General features: G+C 42.3%; 1 protein-coding gene across 2 annotated transcripts in view; it reads right to left on the reverse strand.

Annotated features, from left to right (window-relative positions):
• The window catches only part of CRACD (capping protein inhibiting regulator of actin dynamics), a 280,229-nt gene extending 264,650 nt beyond the window's left edge, over window positions 1-15,579 (reverse strand). For both annotated transcript variants that reach the window (XM_015138665.3, XM_015138663.3), the window contains exon 1: window positions 15,411-15,579. The gene's annotated coding sequence lies outside the window, so the exon portion shown is untranslated. The remainder of the gene's footprint in view (window positions 1-15,410) is intronic.
• Between the last annotated feature and the right edge of the window lie 415 nt (window positions 15,580-15,994).

Below are 15,994 nucleotides of genomic sequence, written 5' to 3' on the forward strand. Positions count from 1 at the left end.
CTTTTCCCAGAAGCCTCGCCCCACAAACAAGTAACTACAGAGGGCAGGTGGTGAATCTTGGAAAGTAACAGTCCCTGTGTGATCATAAAGACTCATGGTGCTGGACGCGGTGGCTCATGCCTGTAATCTCAGCACTTTGGGAAGCTGAGGGAGGTGGATCACCTGAGGTGAGGATTTTGAGACCAGCCTGACCAATATGGTGAAACACCATCTCTACTAAAAATACAAAAATTAGCCAGGCATGGTAGCATGAGCCTATAGTCCCAGCTACTTCGGAGGCTGAGACAGGAGAATTGCTTGAACCTGGGAGGCAGAGGTTGCAGTGAGCTGAGATCATGTCGCTGCACTCCAGCCTGGGTGACAGAGCAAGACTCCATTTCAAAAAAAAAAAAAAGACTGATTGATGTCCAGAATACATAAAGAATTCCTACAACTCGACGACAAATAAACAACCCCATTCAAAAATGGGTGAAGGACTTGAACAGACGTTTCTCCTAAGAAGCTATACTTATCGCCAATAAGCACACATCATTAGCCATCAAGGAGTTGCAAATCAAAACCAAACTGAGACACCACTTCACATCCATTAGGATGGCTATTATCAAAAGGCAGGAAACAAGAATTGGTGAGGATATAGAGAAATTGAAATGCTGTGTGTGCATTGCTGTTGGGAAGGTAAAATGGTGCAGTTGCTGCACCATTTGAGGACACTTTAGTGGATCCTCAAAATGTAAAAATTACAATTACAATTACAATTTGATTACAATTTGATTACAAATAAAATTACAATTTGATCCAGCAATTCCATTCCTTTGTATATATCCAAAAGGAGAGAAAGCAGAACTCAGATATCTGTACACCAACGTTCACAGCAGCATTACTCAGAGTAGCCCAAAGGTGGAAACAACCCAAATATTTATCAACAGAAAATTTCATTTTTTTAAGAAAGTCATACAATGGAATCTGATGCTACAACATGGATGAACCTTAAAAACATGTGACCTGAAATGAGACACACATTCTATGATCCCACTTATGTGAGATCCCAGTTATGTAACAGGTAAATCCATAGAGACAGAAAATAGAACAGAGGTTACCAGGGGCTGCCCCTGGTAAGCAATGAGGAGTTGTTGTTTAATGGGTTCAGAATTTCTATTTGAGATGATGAAAAAGTTCTGGAAATGGACAGTGGTGATGCCTGCTTGACACTGTGAATATACTTAACGCCAATGAACTGTCCACTTAAAAATGTTTAAGGTGGTAATTTCTGTTATATATATTTTATCACAATAACAAAATTTTTTGGCTGGGCACAGTGGTTCACACCTGTGATCCCAGCTACTTGAGAGGCTGAGGCAGAAGAATCACTTGAGCCCAGGAGGTCCAGGCTGTAGTGAGCCATGATCGCACCACTGCACACCAGCCTGGGCAACAGAGTATGACCTTGTCTCAAAAAAAAAAAAAATTAACATTTGAAGGAAAAAAAAAAGAATACTAGAAATGTAGATCTAATAAATAAGCCCAATATGACCTGTTAGCACAGTATCCAAACAGAACTTCTTTTCATCTTTCCTTCTTCCCTTCCTTCCTGCCTTTCCTTTCTTCCTCCCTTCTTTGCTTAAGTTCTATATAAAATAACCAAACTTTCTGAGGAAGACAGATGCCTGAGGGAATTATGATGAGAATTTAATTTTAAAAAGATAAATCACATTACGACAGGGACTGGCAGAGTGAGGTAATCTACAGCAGGGACTGTAAACAACAGCAGGCTGAACCAAAGACCCAGGAGGTGTTTCTATCTTCAGCAAAAGGGAAAATGAAGAAAGAACAGAAATACATTTGCAAGCCCCAAATTTGTAAGGCATTCGGTTCTATAAAAATTCCTTGCAACCATCTTCAAGGAGAAGATGAATTAAATAATTCAGGCACGGCTAGTTTCACTGTGAACTCCCATCCAAGGAAACAAAGCAACATAACCTGGATTCCATGTCAGCAGAAGGTCAGAGATCACATCTTATGTTAGCTCAGAAACTACAGTCTACCACTATAGCTTCCCAACACTGTGGACAGAATTTGTAGGAAATCCATTTAAAATTCCACGTGAATAATCCTCAATGAAAGGTAAATCCAGTTTGCTCAACCTGGTATCTCACATAAAGAAAAAGCCGGTTTTAAGCATACCTTTCTACTGCTGATTACTGCTGAACCATTTTGTATCACCAAGAAAAAGGTTTAGGGCCAAGGATGAATGTTCACATGGCTCAGCCTTCCACTTGATTCAACAAGAATCATCTATAAACCAAACTCTAAGACCTCAGGATAGACCCGGCTAATTAGTGATTCTTCTTAAAAAAATCATAATGACACTGTTATGATTATAAGAGACAGAATGGTCTCCTAAGATGCATTCCAATTGTAATTAAAACAGGGCTGTCCCAGAGCTCCCATTTAATTTTAATTTATATTAAAATAACTTAGAAGAGCTACTTAATATATTGAACAACTGCCTTAAATCTGGTTGCTTAAATGTCAGCATCTTCCTCCTTCCACAAGCCTCAAAATTTGGGATGAATAATGTGCTGAGAAAAAAGAAGTAGGATCCAAATTACCAACACAAGTGGTATTTTTTTCATGACATTGAAGAAACTGTTTTTTAAAATGAGATGATGCTATACTTAAGCTATTTGAAAGATGGAAGTGCAAAAAACATTCTGCCCGTCAGCAACCATGTTGGTGGAACTAATCCAAACTCTAACAACTACATCTATTTGAAAACTGATTTTAATCAATGTTGAAGAGACTGAATTCCCATAACTTTTCACTTAATTAGACCTACAATGCTGGATCTGGAAGAGATTCCAAATATTCTTGTGGCATCTATTCTATTCAAAGCACTCTGGGCTACTCTATCTAGAAACAGCACTACTTTTTACTTCATTCACCTGGCTTTACTTTCTTTATAGCACTTACCACAACCTGATGGCATATTATATACTTATGTATACATACACAATTTGCCACTGTTTATTATCTCTCCCTCCCACCAGAATGTCATCCCCACGGTGCAGGGATCCTGTCTGTATCCCAATACCCACAACAGTGACTCACGCAGAGTAACGTGGAAATTACTGTTATCTGTTTACTAGCCAACTAGATAATACCTGCCCCACTCTTTCACCTAATACATGAGATATTTGGGCCAGGCATAGTAGTGCTCATGTCTATAATCCCAGCAGTTTGGGAGGCCAAGGCAGGTGGATCACTTGAGGCCAGGAGTTCAAGACTATCTTAGGCAACATGGCAAGACCCCATGTCTACAAAAAAATTACAAAAACTAGCGGGCATGGTGGTGAGTGCCTATAGTCCCAGCTACTTGGGAGGCTGAGGTAGGAGGATCCCTTGAGCCCAGGAGGTCGAGGCTGCTGTGCGCCATGATTGCGCCACTGCACTCCAGCCTGGGTGACAGAGCAAGACCTTGCCTCAAAAGAGAGAGAGAGAGAGAGAGAGAGAGAGAGAGAGAGAGAGAGATTTGATGCTCAGAAAAGTGAAGAAAAAGCCGGGCCTTAGAGCCAGGTCTTTTAACTCCTAGTCACCCTTCAAAGTCAATGTGATTATGCTGCTCCCTGCTCTGACAGCTCTCCATTACCCAAGTGTCAGTACTGGTCTTAGTTTATACAGGCTGCTGTAACAAAATATCATTGACTGGGTGGCTTATAAACAACAGAAATCTACTTCTCACAGTTCTGGAGGCTGGGAAGTCCAAGATCAAGGAGCTGGCAGATTTGACGTCCGGTGAAGGTCCATTTCCTGGCTTATAGATGGTATAGTCCTGCTGTGTCCCACACGGTTGAACAGGTGAGGGAGCTCTCTCTGGTCTCTTTTATAAGGGCACTTATCCTGTTCATCAGGATTCCACCCTCACAACCATTATAATCACCTCCCAAATGCCCCACTTCCTAATACCATCACCTTGGGGCTTAGGATCTCAACATATGAATTTTGGGGAGACAAAAACATTCCGTCCATTGCAGCACTCTTCTGTCTTTTCAATCTCTCCAAATTGTTCCTGGCCCACTTTTCTAGTCTTGTCTCCTGCCCCTCCCCTCCATGCCTGACGTTCCTGCCACCTCACTACACCAGAGCTACCATGCTTCCCAAATTTTTGCTCACTCTGCCCCTACCTTTGGCATACCTCTCCACCCCGTCTCCATCTGTACATTTCTACTCCTTCTCCAAGGCCCAGCTCAAATATCACTTCCCCTGTGAGCTTCCTCCTGATCTTCCCCTATTCTACCCTATCACCAGTACTCACTGCCTCCCTGTGATCTCATAGCACTTTGTTCACTGCAGTCCACTTGAAATTCAGCCCTTTCTTCTTTACTAGATGGACTATGAGTTCTTTATTTTTACATTCTCTAGCAACTCCACAGTACCTGGCATCAACAGCTGGAGTAGGGAGGCGAGAAGGAAACAGGACACGCGCCACTCCTCCACGTTCAGTACGACTCCCAATGTCCTAACTGACTGCCCCAGTAACCCAAAGGAACGAAATCTGATACTGTTAGAAAGGGGATATGTCATTAAACATGGCAGCCCATGAAATCAGCTAGCAAATTCTGAAAAAGCACACTTCATAATGTATTTGTTCGGCAACTATGCCAGAATGCCGTATTTTCTTTTTTCAAGTGAGAAGTTACAGGCCAGGTGCAGTGGCTCACACCTGTAATCCCAGCACTTTGGGAGGCCGAGGCAGGCGGATCACTTGAGGCCAAGAGTTCAAGACCAGCCTGGCCAACATGGCAAAATTCCTTCTCTACTAAAAATACAAAAATTAGCCAGGTGTGGTGGCGCATGCCTGTAATCCCAGCTACTCGAGAAGCTGAGGCACAAGAATCGCTTGAACCTGGGAGGTGGAGGTTGCAGTAAACTGAGATCATGCCACTGCATTCAAGCCTGGGCGACAGAGTGAGACCCTGTCTCAAAAAAGAAAAAAAAGAAAGCACAACAAAATACTTTGGGCCGAGACCTACCATTGTCACATTCAAGAAATCTGTACTTCTCCAACTCCTGTTCTTGTCATACTACGCCCATGGCACCCAATACATGGTATATGTTCAGTACAGGTTTGTTGACATGAGAGAAAATGGGTTTATCATGCCTGGCTGAGTGGGATGTGGATGGACATGGAAATTTTCTTTTCTTTTTTTGAGACAAGGTATCATTCTGTCACCCAGGCTGGAGTTCAGTGGCATAATCTCGGCTCACTGTAGCCTCAACCTTCCAGAGTAGCTGGGACCACAGATACACACCACCATGCCCAGCCAATTTGTGTGTGGGGGGGAGGGGGGTGGGGGGTGTTTGTTTTTTGTTTGTTGGTTGGTTTGTTTGTCTGTTTTATAGAGGTGGGGTTTGGTCTTGTTGCCCAGGCTGGTCTCAAACTCCCAGGCTCAAGTGATCCACCCACCTCAGCCTCCTGAGTAGCTGGGACTACGGACAGGCACCACCAAGCCTCACTGGAAATCTTCATTAAACTTCAAAACAAAGGACACAGTTACTTATTTTGCCTGCTTGAAGGTAACCATTCAGAGATTGCTGTCTTGCTTTATTTGTCTATATCCAAGATCAACCGGGGTTGTAACAGACAAAAAAAAAGAAAAATGATAATCTGTAAATATTTTTATAAACCAACATTCCACCAACCTTCACAATGTACAGTGGCCCTTCTAAATGGACAAATTCATAAAGGTTAATACTAGTATGGATTATGAAATTAATTGAAGTGTCAGAGGTTCCCTGACAAAACTGTTGTTCACTAGTTGTCACTGGGCCACTGATAACAAATTAAGTGACTTGGGACTCTGCATGGGCCAAAAAGAAAGTCTAGAGCAGAAGCTGCATAAAGTAAACATCTTTAAGATGCTAATCACTACAGTCACATGTGAGCTGCCTATGTTGATTAGGAAATAAAAATCTCAACTAAAAATAGCAGACAAGGCCGGGCGCGGTGGCTCAAGCCTGTAATCCCAGCACTTTGGGAGGCCGAGGCGGGCGGATCACAAGGTAAGGAGATCGAGACCACAGTGAAACCCCGTCTCTACTAAAAATACAAAAAATTAGCCGGGCGCGGTGGCGGGCGCCTGTAGTCCTAGCTACTCAGGAGGCTGAGGCAGGAGAATGGCGTGAACCCAGGAGGCGGAGCTTGCAGTGAGCCGAGATCGCGCCACTGCACTCCAGCCTGGGCAACAGCGTGAGACTCCGTCTCAAAAAAAAAAAAAAAAAAAAATAGCAGACAAAATATTTTGATCATAAAGTTCTCCTCCTCTTTATCTTGCTAGTTAAAGACCATTATGCTCACAAAACTGACAGGAAGCCTACATTCTGAGGTCACGGCTTTTGCACCAGCCAACCCTGGTTATTCTTTCCAGATTGGAATGTCAGGAGCATCTGTGGTTAAGAAACAAGTCACTCATGGTTCATATGCTTTCTTCAGAACACATACAAACAACCTCCCTTCATCTCAGCTCTCCTCCTTTCAGAAATGATTCAGCCTGAAAGCATTGCTGCTTTGTCCATCAAGGCTATCTCAAAACTATCTGAGGCCAGGTGCGGTGGCTCACACCTGTAATCCCAGCACTCTGGGAGGCCAAGGAGGGGGATGGCTTGAGCGCAAGAGTTCGAGACCAGCCTGGCCAACATGATGAAACCCCATCTCTACTGAAAATACAAAAATTAGCCAGGCGTGTAATCCCAGGTACTCAGGAGGGTGAGGCAGAAGAATCGCTTGAACCTGGGAGGTGGAGGCTGCAGTGAGCCGAGATGGTGCCACTGCACCCCGGCACTGTGGCTCATGCCTGTAATCCTAGCACTTTGGGAGGCTCAGGTGGGTGGATCACTTGATGTCAGGAGTTCAAGACCAGCTTGGCAAACATGGTGAAACCCCATCTCTATTAAAAATACAAAAAATGAGCCGGGTGTGGTGGCCCACACCTGTAATTCCACCTACTTGGGAGGCTGAGGCAGGAGAATCACTTGAACCTAGGGGACAGAGGTTGCAGTGAGCTGAGACTGTGCCACTGCATTCTAGCCAGAGTGACAGAGTGAGACTCCATCTCAAAAAAAAAAAAAAAACCTATCTGAAATGCTCTTGGTAATAAGAAGTACATGAAAGTGCTGACTTATATGAGCACCATATCTTATTTACCCCTGTCACAACTGTTAATGTCTAATATTTTAATGCAAGACCTCTGACCTACAGAGGAAGGTAAAACTAAGCCTAAACGTCAACATTATAAATAAACAAAGCCCTCCACCCTGTGTATGTGTGTACACACACAACTGGCACAGGGAACATACACATACACACACACAACTAGTAAACACCTAACAGACAATGGCTTAGGCACATATCTTGCAACATACAACTGCCATGCACTAAATGGTCCTCTTGTGGTTCAGAGTTCCATTCTTCCTGAGCCCCTAACCTATTAGCAGGGAGAGACTACAGGCAATGGAAAGAATTCAGCTCAGTTACTTCACCTCTGAGCCTTAGCCTTCTCATCAGTAAAATGAGGGTGGGACTAGACCAGCATTGCCCAACAGAAACATAATGCAAGCCACAAATGTCAGCCAAATATGTAATTTTAAATTTCTCAGTAGATAATATTTTAAAAGTAAAAAATGGTAAAATTAATTTTAACAATATTTTATTCAATCCAACATAGTCAAAGCTATTACTTCAACATGGGATCAACATTAAAAAACTATTAATGCCATATTTTGCATTCTCTTTTCACACCAAATGTTTCAAATCTAGTACATTGTTTTTTTAAAAAAGAAAATAGAGACGAAGCTTTACCTTGTTGCCCAGGCTGGTCTCCAATTCCTGGGCTCAAGGGATCCACCTGCCTCAGTCTCCTAAAGTGTTGGGATTATAGGCATGAGCTATGGGGTCCAGCACTATTTTTTATTTTATTTTATTTTATTTATTTTATTTATTTTATTTTATTATTTTATTTTATTTTGGAGACAGGCTCACTGTAGCCTCAACCTCCTAAGCTCAAGCAATCCTCCCACCTCAGCCCCAAGTAACTGGGACCACAGACACACATTGCCATATCCAGTTAACTTCGGTTTTTCAGGGGGAGGGTTTTTTGTTTCTTTTTTTTTGATAGAGACAGGGTTTTGCTATGTTGCCCAGCTGGTCTAGAATTCCTGGCCTTGGCCTCCCAAAGGCTGAGATTACAGGTGTGAGCCACAGCGCTGGCCCTAGTATGTATTTAAATTGACAGCACATCTGCATTCGGACTAGCCACACGGGACCAGCAGGACTGCATAGGGCAGCACAGGCCTAGGTGATTTCTGATATCTCTCTTAACACTAGAAGTTATTTTAATAAAAGGAATGACAGATTTTCAGATGGAGGTCTACTTAGAACAAGTATAAAGCATTTTCTTAAAATTCCTAGTCTGTTCATCCTCATTCAAAATGGTGTTTTACTTTTTAAAAACTTTTTAAATTCAGTGGAATTGGATTTGTGAACAACTAAGTGGTCTGATGTACTGCTTTTAGCATGACTGTTCTCACTGCCACAGTCACTGTCCTATAAACCTCCAGGGAGATTAAGAATACTCAGAACATAAGTATAACTACTGAATGAATGAGACAGCTCAAAAATCATAACTTGAAAAGACAACTGTTCAGATGAAAGTTCAACAGAAATGGCAAAGAAAAATATTTGATAACCATGTTATCTTCTATCTATTAAGATCATGCTATAAAAATAATACAAACGTGCACATGCTTTTGGAATTGTTTCTCTAATTACTCAACATCTATGAGAAAGGTTCGGGCTGCTGCTCCCACACTGTCTTGCTTATTAATGCCTTTGTGATCAATGATCTGCCTTCACCAGATGGCTGGCCTGGGTTAAGAGTACAATTTGCGCTCACAGAACAAAGCAAAGCTAACTGGCCTTCCCAAGAATTGAACCTGTGACCCTGACCTCATTAACTCTAGAAGACAGTTAACCCATCACAAACTTGCATGGCCAGCTGCATCATAAATAAAGCCAGGAAAGACCACTGCCTCTGTCACAATGACACTCTGGTGGAGAAAAAGTCATTCTAAATGTACTAAAAACTTTTCAAAATGAAGAAAAATCCTGACTGCAGTCATTTAGGGCAGCCTGGAATTCAGCAGTGTCTTAACAGCCCTGCTGATCTGTCACAGTCTTCCCTCCAGAACATTAGCTGTGGCCCCCACCTGAGACCATAAATGGTATTGGCAATGGCGTTTGGAGTAATGATGCTTCCTCTTTCAAAAATGGTGATCTTGGGACTATGGCCTCTCCTTTTAATTTCTCCCAAGTGAGGAAACAGCCCATTGTTAACAAAGGGTTAACAATTATATACTAGAATTTTCACAGATTATTCCTTGAATCCGGCTTATCCTAGATTTAAATAATAATCAAGTTTTCAGGTAACCTGTTTCCCCCTCCCTGTCTCCTTATCTTCCTTCTTGCCAGCCAATCCCTCCCCAGGTGAGTGGGGTGAGGCCACTGGGCCTCCAGATAAGGTCGTTCTTACCTTCCCTGGTACAAACCAAAATGCCTTTTTAGCAAGTTGTCCTTCCTTTTTTGAATTCCTCTTAGCAGTTGCTACCTGCTCTTAAATTCCATTCTAACAACCGTTTCTAGTGGACTAAGTATTTACTTCTGATTGAAATATTTTTTAAAGTGTTTCAGGGATGCAGTTTCTGTCTTTTCCTCACTTCATATTGAATACAGTACCAGTTTCAAAAGCAAGTTTTTTGACATTTCGTCTTAATCCCCAAAGTACGCCACTTGAAAAACACTAAAAACACCTGAAAGACTTGGTGAAGACGTTAAAATCTGACTGAAATATTTATGTTTCCATTTTTGACATTTTAAATGGTATCACTTTTTCACATATAAAAGCTTTTACATATGGTTGTTCTATTTGGCTTCTTAAATATGTCTGATAACATGTGACTACAAAAACATCTCTTCAGGGTTGTTACTCAGTTTTTCTTTTCCACAGAGTTACTTAAAATGTATTTTTTTACTTTAGAGAAGAGTTTATAATCTGGTACTTCTCATATATATGTGAAAATTATACATCTATGTAAACCTAAAATATGCATATGCATCTGCCTTAAAGCCACCAGAACAAATTAATATCTACATTGATTTTGTTCTTATTTCTATGAATTTTCACATCAGGATAAAAAGGAGCCCCTGAGTGGCAGCTCATGCTTGCAATCCCAGCACTTTGGGAGGCTGAGGCAAGGTAGGTAGATCACTTGAACCCAAGAGTTCATGACCAGCCTAGGAAACAGAGAGAGACCACATCTCTATAAAAAATAATAACCAGATGTGGTGGCATGTGCCTGTGGTCTCAGCTATTCAGGAGGCTGAGCTAGGAGGATCACTTGAGCCCAGGAGGTAGAGGCTGCAGTGAGCCATGGTTACATCACTGCACTCCAGTCTGGGTGACAGAGCAAGACCCTAATAAATAAATTTAAAAAAACACAAATGAATAAAAGAATAAACAGGACACAAAATGTAAAGGTAGCCAAGTTTTGTATCTGCCTGAACATGCAAATGACAATGACCATTCAATAGGTGGACCATGTCCTGATGCTCACAAAAACTGTAACAATCCACTAAGGGTCAAGTGGTAGACAGAATTAATAAAATAAGCATAAAACACAGGCTTGCTGCAACTGTCCACAATATCATTAGAGGCAAAGTAATATTTTGAGGGCCGGCCTAAGGATGAAATCTGATGTTCAAAAACAAATGCAACTATATCTATATTTGTTTACATCACATCTTAATAAAAAATGACTGATGAACAGAAACATATGGCTATTCAAACCACATAAACCATGAAACTGCTGTTCTTTGTCTAACATATCATCATGATCTACACAAATTCAGATTTTTAAATTGTCAGCTTTGAAAACACTAACCTTAATTCAACAAATAAACTGTTTAAATATATGGTTAAAAGTTTAAAGCCCCATGCACATAGGAGTATCCCAAGCTATAATGCAAGAGCAGTGACATATTTATACATTTTTAGGCACCTGGTAATCACGTTATTTATGAGTTACACTCCTACATATAATAGCAATAATGCAAACCAGACACCGTAAGAGTTTTAATCTAGAAGATATAAATGCAAAAAAAAGTGAAATTTGCCTTTATTATATAAAAGCATCTATTTGTGTATTCTAAGTATTATTTATAAAATATATTTCCTTAAAAATACCTTAATTCTTCTTGACAATATGTTTCAAAGAGGGAAGTCCTAGAAATATCAAAATATTAAAATTAAAATACTGCTAGAAATACACAAAGGAAACGTGTAAAGAACTGAAAAACCAAACAAAAAATAAATGATAATAGGATAGTTGGTGGTGGTTTCTTAAAGTACTTTACAAAGTAAATACTTTTACTGCCTTGTGATTTTAAGACCAATCAATACACTATAAAGTACTCTTTTGTAGCTCGTAAGGCTTCATTTTGTGCCTCAACAAAAGCTGACATTCATTCGTAATGAAGTATTTTTATAGTTACACAGCTATTTCATGTCTCTAAGGAAGATATATTAAACCTTTGGGTGCTCAATAAAAATGACCAATTAATTGACTCTATCACAAAAACCTGAGAAGCTATTACAAAATATTTACATCAAAGAGCAGCTAAAGCCAGAAAGAATTACATTATGCTTCCTTAACTTCCCCAAGTTGAAAACTGACTTGAAATGAGTCATTTCAAAGGAAACTATAAAAGATGTACCACAATGTAAATTCTCAATATCGACAATCAAATTTATGTTAAGGAAGGAAGGAAACATCTTCAGAAATCACTATAAGGGAACAACAGAAAGCTGTGGGGGTTAAGAGGGCAGACAGGCTTTAGGATCAGAGAGAACTCAGTTTGAATCTTTGCTTCATCCCTCTCTAAATTTAGGACCTTGGGCAAGTTAATAAAAAACTCTCTGAGTCTTAATTTCAATTATCAAATGTAAACACAAGGCCTACTTATAGGGCTGTTGTGAGAACTAAATTAGATAACATATATAAATAGACTGCTTAGCACACAGTAACATGACCATGATAAATACTCAATACATGATCGTAATTCCCAAGAAATGTTTAAGAACCTATTTTTAAGTGTAATTTGGTATTCAAATTCCAACTGATGTTGTAAACCATTCGAAGAAAAAAATATAAAGATTCAACAACAGAGTTTTCTTAAATGCACTTAACCTGATTATCCTTCATAAGTGCTTTTCAAAGTGTAGTTCCGGACCCATTAATGGGATGTGAAATCATTTAGCGATCTCAACCAGCATTTTTTAAATAAAATAGAATAAAAAATGTAAGAATGCACTGCACATTCCAAGTCTAAGCATTACTTCATGAATTTTTAAATTACAGATATTTACAACGTATCGTATACTGGGTGGCAAAGTAAAATGCATCTCTTACTGTGCAAAAATAAAAGTTTAGGCTGGGCGCAGTGGTTCACACCTGTAATCCTAGTATTTTGGGAGACCAAGGCAGGAAGACTGCTTGAGACCAGCCTGGGCAACACAGTGAGAACTCATCTCTTAAAAAACAAAAACAAAAACAAAAAAAGTTTAAAAGTCATTGCTTTACATTAAAATAATGAAAATAAAAATTAGCTGACACTGAGTGCTTAGTTTGTACTAAACATTGTGCTATGCCCACATTATTTTATTTGATCCTCACAAAAATGTTCTAAGTAGGATTACTTCCTCCATTTTACAGATGAGGAAACTGAGGCTTAGATTAAATCACTTGTCAAGGATGCAGAGCTAGTAGCTAGTAAAGTCAATGCTCAAATTCAATCACCTACCTCGAGAACTTGTGTATTTAACCACTCCCATAAGTACTAGGTTGCAAAATGTACCTTTTCTTTAGGTAAAAGTTACCCAAAAGGTAGACTTTCTCATGAGGTCTAATTCCAGTGTGATTTTCTGGGGGTACAGTGTCTCCTGGAGAAGGTTGTGTGATTCATGGGAGAAAGCTCTGGGCGTGAGATCCAGCTTCTGTCCCTGGCATTGTTGCTTTAGTGGCAAGGAGCTGGCAAGTCATTTAATCTCGCCATATCTGGATTTCCTCACCTACAAAACGGGAATGATAATATCTGCCCTGCCTCCCCACAGGCCATTGTGAGAAACTACATGCACATACAACAAGTGAAATGTTCTATTGTGCTACTCAGTTACCGGAGACGATTAAAAACGATGAAAAAAACCACCCAAGAGGCCCCATTCTTGGAAGAAACACACATCAACTATGACTGAAAAAGGAAGGTCACCAAGCTTTCATAAACTATATGTGGAAAACCTCTGCACAGTTCTCAGCACACAGTAGGCCTTCAGTAAATGTTCACTGAATAAAAAGAAATAAACAAATTCCATCTGTACACATTTTAACCACTTGTATTTTTTTCACCTATTCATTCTTTCTTTCCACGACTACATACTGAACACCTACTGTGTGCCAGATCAGAAATATAGACCACAAAAAAAGACTAAAAGATTGTCTCTTGCCCTGGAGAATTTCAAATTAATGTCAACTAATTGGTCTGAAATTGGGTAAGAGAAAAACTGTAAAACACAGCTTCCTCATCTAGCGATAATAATAACTTCCATTTATTATAGTGCTTTGTAGTTTATGAAGAACTATGAACTATTATGAAGAGCTAGCTTTTGTTTCTCACACCAATTGCCTATTGTCAAGTTGGTGTTAGCTTCCTCCTCCAAATTCAGTGGTCGGTAAGTACTGCTAAGTCTTTAGAGTGAAAGTTTCTCAATGTGTTAGAGATGACTGCAAAATTAAGCTTTTGAATAAAATGCATTTTAAATAATCAACAGTGGAAAGGGCGATCCAGTAGCATGATTTTTTCCCTGCCCACTTCTGAGTTGAAGTGATCTGTAATGCAACCATATTACATTTTTCAAAATGTTTCTTTTTCAAAGCTGCCTTTGAAATTTTTTTCATATAGGCAATTTTCTCTTGAATATACTGAACAAGGATTCCCTTTTCCCAAAGGATAAAGGCGATAGTAGTGAAGGACTCTTTTCTTTGTTGACTTTCTAAAAATTACTCAAAATTGACTGTTTTATTCAGATTCCTGAGTCACAAACAATGCCAAAGAACTGTAAACCATTTTTTATACAATTTCACAATTACTATAGGTGATTTTAAAAGGAAACATTGATTTAACTCACCACTTAATGAATCAAAAATTTGCCACAGGATATTTACTAAGAATCTTTTTCTAAAACTGCCTTATCCTTTGTATTCTAACCACTCCCTCGCCGCCACCACCACTTACCACCCCCAATACACACACATACACACACACGCACACACACACACTCCCTCCCTCACCTACACCAGATCAGTTTCCCAGCCATTATTCCTAAAACCGTATTAAAATTTCACAACACATGGTCGTACTTACTGGGTTTTCTTCCCCATCCCCCTCCACTGAATCTGTCTTGAAATATATATCCTCTCTTAAAATTCAGAATTCAGAAAATGATTACGATGTCTCTAACTCAAGAACACATATTATAAAATTCAAAGTCGGCTTCTGTTTACTGATAATCACGAAAAAAAAAAAGAAAAGCCATACCCCACCCACCGTATCCGTAGGGTTAGGAGGTCCAATCTCGCCACTACAGAGCTCTGCAAGAAAGGACGGTTATAGCGCCAGGAAAACCATCGCAACAAGCCCTGGCCGAAGATAAGGAAAACACATTTTACACCACGGGCAGCGCGCAGTCTCCTGGCCCCGGCCCTTGGTAAACAGGGGAAACCTTTGTCTTGCCTCAGCCATCAAACTGGCGGCTCATCAGAATTGGGGCAACAAGAGTTTGTGCGAAACGGTCTGGCAGAGGTTAAACAAAGCAATGCAGCTCTGGGGGCGGTGGGGAGAGGGCTCAGCCCGAACAGCGTCCGCGATCCCGGACGGCGAGGTCTGGCTCTGGCCCCCGCCGCGGTCGGGACCGAGCCAGGGACTCAGGGACAGGATGCCGAGGCGCGGTAAGGGGAGAAGGCAGGCGAGGTCCCATGTTCTCCGCAAGTTCCCGGGGCGCAGCCTGGCGGCAGGTTCCAAAGCGCGCAAGCCGCGCGCAGGTTCCTCGGGGAGGGTCCGCACCTCCCACGCTGGGACGCCGCCCTGAAGTCCACCGCCCGCCGCGCCGAGCCCACGCCCCCGGGGCCAGGTCCCCTGGAGTCCCGGGCCGCCGCGGGGGCCCGGCCCAGAGGGGCACGAGTGGAGGGGAAAAGCCCGCCCCTGTCCCCATTGTCTGGTTCCGGCCGCGGGCCGAGCAGGCGCTCACCTGAGGTCCCTGCCTGGCGCTCCGGCTGGCAGAGCGGCTGGCCGGCGACCGGCGGTCCCGGGCGGGCGGCGGACTCGGCGGCACTGCGCGCTGCAGCCTCCGCATCAGCAGCCGCCGCGGCAGCAGCACCAGCAGCGCACCCGCCTCTCAGTCGGCCGTGGCCTCCATTGCTCTCCCCACTGCCGCCACCGCGCGGCACTGCGCGCCGGGCCCCGCGAGGCGTGGTCACATGCTCCGCCGGCGCCCCGGGCGCTCGGACCCACGCCGCCGCCCCGCCCGGCTTAGCCCAAGGACCACTGAGCGCTAGGCGCCGGCTTCCTTCTCGCGCCCTCCGGGAGTGGCGCGCACCGGATGGCTCCCCTCCCCAGGGGTGCCCAGAAACCTGGAGCGGGCCCGAAGGAGGGGCGTGGGGTTGACCAGTGCCCCCCGGCTTCTGCAAAGCCTGACTCGAGGGAGGGCTGAACGCGTGGGGTCTGAGGTTACAGTGGTGGGCTCACAGCGAGGCTCATCCTGCGTGGGGCAAGAACATTGGACCATCAGTCACCACCCCACCGGATGCGAATTCGGCCCCTGTTACGCGCAGT

Source organism: Macaca mulatta, chromosome 5 (assembly GCF_049350105.2).
Source record: "Macaca mulatta isolate MMU2019108-1 chromosome 5, T2T-MMU8v2.0, whole genome shotgun sequence".
Taxonomy (NCBI): Eukaryota; Metazoa; Chordata; class Mammalia; order Primates; family Cercopithecidae; genus Macaca; species Macaca mulatta.